The sequence below is a fragment of the Pimephales promelas genome, chromosome 16 (genome assembly GCF_988280905.1).
Source record: "Pimephales promelas chromosome 16, fPimPro1.hap1.1, whole genome shotgun sequence".
NCBI classification, from domain to species: domain Eukaryota; kingdom Metazoa; phylum Chordata; class Actinopteri; order Cypriniformes; family Leuciscidae; genus Pimephales; species Pimephales promelas.
Window position 1 is genome coordinate 2,452,907 of NC_142784.1, and position 7,368 is coordinate 2,460,274.

Below are 7,368 nucleotides of genomic sequence, written 5' to 3' on the forward strand. Positions count from 1 at the left end.
ACTGGTTTACAAACGCCACAAAGGTACTCCATCTGAAATAAAAGCAAAGGTTGTCTGTGGAGCACAACAGGCAGATGAAATTGTCAAAGACTTCATGCCAGCAGCCATGGAGCTCACACTGGCCAAAAGAAGACCAGAGATGCCATCAGCAGAAGATTTTATTGGCCTGGCATGTCAGATGATATTGACACATGGGTAAGGCATCTACTGACATTGTCAAAGTAATATTGTATGTTATATTGTAGAAGTTTACTTCACAGTACTTTAATATTTTATGTTATGATGTTGATTGCAGGACTGTTTAATCATGTATTTACTGATGTCCCGTTGAAATGGATTCATACATAGTGCATTATTTGTATTCTCTTTATTTATTTACTATTTAAATGTTGTATGCGTTGGCCAGGTGAACCAGTGTGGACCATGTCAGGCCAGCAGATCCTTAATAAAAAAGGAGACTGAGTACACACCTATTGTGGTATGTTTTTTTTATATCACATTCACAACCCTAAATAACGAATTATGAATAATACAGCATAAAGAAGCTACAGAAATAAGCTCTATACATGTAAATGCACATTAAACAGAAAATTGAATATTGAAATATGAAAATTATAAATAAGAGGCCTAATAATGTTGATAATGTTCAAAATATTACTAAAATATGGTATTTGGCTTAATGTGGTTGTTTTGTAATTTACTAGGTTACTCAACCCTTTGAGTTGATTGGCAAGGACCTGATAGGCAAGCTCGCAGTTACCAGTAATGGAAACCAGTACATCTGTGTCATCATTGATTACCTTACAAAGTGGCCCCAGGCATACCCACTGAAAACAAAAACGGCTAAAGAAGTCACAGACTGTTTATTAAAATTTGTATATCAATTTGAGGCCCCTCAAAGAGTACTCACTGACCAAGGGAAATAGTTCGTTAATGAGGTTAGTTTAGATGCAAACATTTACATAAATACACTGATCTCATGAAGTGTTGTCCTTGTCCCTTTCAACATCTTTATTTTATAATTGCAGCTCACTGCACATGTCTGCAAGGTGCTGAACATCGTACCACGCCCCGTACCACCCGCAGACCAACGGACTCGTGGAAAGAATGAATGGAACGATCCAGAGGTGGGTTTGAAATATTGTATTCTAATTGTTATTAAAAGTTGCCAATTGTTGTTGCCCTTGTTTGGTTGCTGCATATGTGTACACTGCTGTAGTTTAGCAGATAAAGAATGGTAGGCTATTAAGGTAATGTGTTTGATTCCCATGACGCACACTGGAGAACAGCTTACTTCCAACATGGAATGGCATATCTAAGACTCATTCTAAGAAGTAAATTTATTTATAATGTTGATTTATAAAATCAAAGAGCATGGTGCAAGTGTTAAATGTTTTAAAATTTAAAGGTTGTCATATGTAATAATATACTGTTTTGATATAAAGAGCTCTCTGCAAACTGGTGAAAGAACAACCAAAAGACTGGGACAGGCACCTGGACGCAGTGATGTTTGGTTTACGAACAAAAGTTCAAATCACGACCAAATACTCGCCATTTTTCTTAATGTTTGGGAGAGAGGCACGCTATCCCTCTCAAATTGCAGAGCACTACAGGGTAAGTGGACTTTTTTTTTCACTTTTGAAACCGATGTTAACTATCACTTACATGTTTGAATATACTAACCAAGATAAACTTTCTCTTCAGATTGACAAGACTGTGGAGGACACAGTGTCCATTGAGGAGGTTACAGAGTCCATTCTTAATTTAAATAAAATTTTAATGGATGTTAAGGGGAACATTAGAAAAAGCCATGAAACGGTAGAAAAAAGACCGAAGCAACCTCTCACAATGTTCAAAGTTGGGGACAATGTGTGGAGGAGAAACATCAGACCCGAACAACGGAAAGGGGGCAAACTTGAACCCAACTACCTTGGGCTATTTAAAATCACTTGCTTGGAAGGCAAGAGTGCTGACCTTGAAAATGCGATGGGTGTGACATTCCCCAAAATGAACATTGACCACTTGAAGCACCATATTGATGAACTACCCAGAGTTCCCCAAAGCTTACAAAAGCCTTCCAACCCATCTGCAGTTCCTGTCACCACAGACTCTCTTGTCTGCTCCTCCCTGGCAAGTCCCTCTCCTGTTGCAACAGCCTCCACACCAGCCCCAGGATTGTCAGACTCCACAATTGACATCGACCAATGTATGTAGTGAAACAAGATCCATCTTAATTTTTTGTATAGGTGTTTTTTTTTCTTTGTTGTTTTTGTCATTTTGTCACTTTCACAAGTGGAAAAACTAAATTATGTAAGATCAACATTTTTTTTTCTCTTGCCTTTCATATTCAATATCATGAAATGTACCATGCTTCTCTGTATTTTTCATTTTACAGGTGTGAGAGAAGCCTGGGAAGGAAAGAATGTTTTTGTCCTTTTTAAAAATTTTCTTCAAGGACATTCGGAAAACTGCTCCCTCTGTACAAATTGAAAGTGAGGTTAGTCTCGTCCACATTAATCCGGATACATTTGAAAACGGGGTTTTCGTTTAAAAACGCTCTCCGTCCACACTAGCGTTTTCAGGTGTTTTCCGACGTTTCAGCGTGGATGAGAAACTTCTAAATTCACTTTACTGCGCATGCGTGAAACTTCACAAAAGCTCACTGAGATGATACAGATGGGAAAATAAATAATAATGTTATCGCACAATAACAGGATAATTTTACTTAGCAAAATATCTCACCATCACGGATGCGTCCAGGTCGCATTCAGTCACCATATGTTTGGTCTAAAACGCAACTCTCCTGTTTTGCCGCAGGACAGCAATGTGAGTAGACTACATTATCTGTCATCTTTGCAGGACTGAGCTATGAAGAATAGCACATATTAAGTAACATAGAAAGTACATATTTTAGCAACAGTGTAAAAATGAATAACACATAACAGGCACAATACCGATAAACATGAATACAGTATCTATTGGTACAACATGGATCACATGACTAAACTTACGTCATCGTTTTGAAATACCTCCGGTTTCACTGTCCACACTACAACGCGAAAACGGCGTTTTCAAATTTATCCACTTTGGAGAGCGTTTTCCAAACGATACGTTTTTGTTGACTTAAAACGCCGTCTCAGTGTGGACGGAAGGCCAAAACGGAGAGAAAAATATACGTTTTCAAACGAAAACGTATTAGTGTGGACATGGCCTTAGCTGTTTTATGGGTCTGTTATTTATATCCATATGCATTTATTGCATCCACATAAATTGTTCCAAAGCATTAAATGTAAAATGTATCTAGTCAAGTCACCTTCATTCATATAGCGCATTTAACAATATTGATTGTTTCAAAGCAGCTTTACAGTGATAATAGGAAATTACAGTAACCGAGATTGTTTAGGCTTTACAGCAGCTCTAGAATGAAGTTATTGTCCAGCTAAAGCTAGTTTTGATTAATTCACTTATATTGCAAAGATCATAAATCTACTATTTATTTACTGTGTGTTATCCTATTTTACATGAAACACATGATCTTACTCCATCGATTCCTGTAAGGTCATGAACGCCTATATGTACTATCTAGTACGAAAATTTAATATGGAGACCACAGAAAGGGCTGCAGCAATTGATTCATTTGAAATGTCGAGCATTTGGGAAGGGGAAACAGCAAAAGTGAAGGTTGGTGGATTTAAAAAAAAAAAAAAATTAAATTACACTCAAATGTTCATTGTAACTTTTACACATTTCAGAAGATTACTGTTTAAATTTTAGATGGATCCAATCCTGTACCAATATATATTTGGGATCATCAATGACTGTCATCACTGGACTTTGTTGGTAATATTTTATAGTTCTAAAATCCATTGTGGGTAGCAAATTGGTAACTTTATATATATACATATATTTATATTTGCCTATAATATAACATCTAATGTGTGAGTAGGTGCATGGGAGTTTCTTGTGGATTTTGTAAAACATTTGTAATATTCTAATTCTTAAGGTTATGATCCCAAAGGAACAGCGGGTTCTGTATTTGGATCCTCTTGGGGAGAGGCAATGTGACATCAAAAGATGCCAAGAAGTGACAAGGTAATTGCACCTTTTAAACAAGTCATATGGGGCAATTTATCATTGAATGTTGATTGGAAAAAAAAATTGTGCTATTCTGAGGCTTTTTTTTATTTTATTATTGATCACAGGTCATTCATGAATCAAAAAGGCATCCATGTGTCCACATGGGCATGTGACGCACTACCACATCCACACCAAAAGGACAGCAGTTCCTGTGGGGCCTTTGTCCTAAAAGTAAGAATTATGGAATTGGCTAAGAGTACTGATTAGAAGGACAATAGTCCCTAATGAATAGCATAAAAATCAGTTCAAACTCCAGCGTTAATATGACCTCACCACTCCCTGACAGTTACACAGTAAGATTTACATATAGTGTTTTTTCTTTTTTGATTTCAGTGTATTGACAGCAATATTTGATACCAGCAGCTGTTTGCCTTTATTAAAATGAAATTGTAAATTGTTTATTTTTAGTTTGCTGAATGTATACTGGACAAAAAGCCAGTTCTGTTTTCAACCAGCACAAACAACGTAAATTCGATCAGATTGGCCAAAGCTACTCGCCTCAGAACACGGGTAAGTGTGGAATACTATCCTCTTGCCAAAAAATCCAAATATTCAGACTGTCTATTTAAAGTAGTTTATTCAGGAGCCTGTTTAAAGTAATTGTGAGGTTTGGCCTTGTCTTATATTGGCTCTTCTCCCCTGGCATTGTCATAGATGATCTAAACGATTTGTGCTTTCTCTGTGGGGAGGAAGAAAGTCCTGACAATGGCACTGGGTGGGTGGGTACGCTAACTGTACTTTTTATTTTATTATTTTTGTTGTTGAAAAGAGTAGTCTTTAAGTACACCATTTATTTGTTCATCATAATGGAGGTTAAAAGATAACTGTGGTGCATACTAAAATTCACTTTGTCCTTATGTTAAGATTGGCTGTGATGTGTGCCCTCGGTGGTACCACTGTGACTGCGCAAAAACATCGATGGAAGTTACCAACTACATTTGTCCAGCTTGTATTAAATAAATGTATTTATTTTCAAGTGTTCAAAAATGTTCAAGTTTTTTTTTTTGTATCACTGAAATGCAGTTAATCATCCTGAAAACACCATCAAAATACATTTTAAGTTGTAGGTAAATGTCAACATGGACAAGTGTTATGTCCACTTCAGATGACTAGCCACCCAGTTATACTGGCAAATATCAGTCAAAATTAACTGAAAGTCCCCATCACAATACAATATCAAATGTAAAACTTATTATTTACATTATTTTACCATCCAGGTGTAACCAACATGAGTTTGTGTCTTTGACTTTGCAAACCTTAAAAAATAAGGAAGTAAAGATTATTTTCGTGCTTTGGACACGAAAATAATTCTGGGGTTTGATTTAAATAAAATGTACTGACAGAGTAGGCCGCTTAGAAATCAATGTGCTGCAGAATTAAGTAGAACTTATTGCACATGGTATTATTGGACTGTCTATTGTAAACGGTGCACAATGGTAATAAATGTTAAATATGAACATTTCATATTTGACTTAGCAAGTATAGTGCACTTAAACATATTATCCTGTATGCCAGTGATCGGTTTTTGCAACGTTTTCTGGAAAAAACTAATAATTATATTTATTAATAAACACCTATTTAAAAAAAGACAACAAAGTTTTAGCCTAACACAAACCGACGAAAAATAAAGCAGTCGCACCAAGCTCATTGCGCGTGCAAGTGAGGGGGAGTCAGATTCTGTCAGGGAGTCGAAATTCGGCACAACATCGGCTCCTCTTTTGCCCGGATGTTTCCTCTTTAAGTGCTCCAACATGCATGTTGTGCTCCCGTGAAAAGCAAGTTCTGCCTTGCATGTATTGCACATGACAGCATTGTTGGTTTTAAGTTTTGTAAAACTTTGCCAAACCTTGCTAGTTCAGATTCGTTTACTTTTTTTTTTTTTGTTCAGATTCGTTTGCACTCCGTCATAATTCGTGCTGTTTTTTCTTTTACCGCACTTGCATTTATAAAGGGCTGCATTACACTCTAGCGCCGTAGCGGTCAAATTGCGATATTGCACGCCCTTACATTAGGTCACGTGAGATCAATCGACTACTCGACAACAAATATATTCGTTGACAATTTTTTTATTGTCGACGCTGTCAAGATCAAGTCATCGTGAACGAGAACATCTCTTCCTTTATTGTGCATCTTTGCCAGCTACTATTGCTTTAACATCCATTATCCATCTACGCTTGCATTGACCCTGGAATTTCTACAGAGGTAAGGTTTTTGATTTTTGTTTTGCAATTTTTTTAAATTCTATTTATTTATTTGGTCATTTGGCTGAGGCTTTTTTCCAAAGCGACTTGCACACAAAAATACCTTCAGGGCCAATCTCCCCTAGAGCAACTTGGGGTTAAGTGCCTTTTAAGGGCATATCAGTGGTGGCGGGATTCAAACCCCTGACAAATATAGTTAAAAATAATAATAGCTTATGACTTAACTGAAATTGAGATTCGATCTCGGATCGCTTGAAGCTCTGTGAGGCTCATGTTGTTGCGTTGACCACTGAGGAGAACATCAGAACGTTGTTAAAGGGATAGTTCACTTTGAAATACATTTTTGATATGTTTTAGCTTACCTCAAGGGCATCTAAGATGTAGGTGTCTTTGTTTCCACAGTATTTTCAATTTTGATATTTTTAGGTCGAACTGTTCTTTTCTGTCAGTCATATAATGGAGTTTTATGGGGTTCACCCTGGGTCCACCTCAAAGAGCATGCACAGAGAAGTCCAAATTTAACATGATTTAATGACTCGTAAATGTAAGTACACATTGATGGCCTAAGACACGAAACGAGAGGTTTGTGTGAGGAAACGAACAGTATTTATATTGTTTTTACCTCATGTAACCACAGCCACTTCCAAGTGATCTGAAGGCACGGGCGCTCCTCTCTGCGCATGCACCGGAAAGAGCCGGAAGTGATCTCTCGCGCATGTATGTCACTCACCGATCCAAGTGCGCTGGTGAGATGTGAATAAGGTGGGCGCGAACAGTAGTCTACGTGTACATACTGAAGAGAAGAAAATGGTTCGTGTTTGTGTTTCTTCCGGAAACAACGGACCATTTAAGATTCTGCACAGTTCTGTGCACTTGGATGGGTGTTCGTAGATCGACTGGTAGAGACTATTTTTCAAAGATGGCTTCTTCCTGTATTCTCGAAGTTGACTGTGTGTATAAAATATCTTCTTATTAAACTGTATGGACACTGACAAAGTTTCAATGCTTCGGTTTGAATGTAGGGACCCTT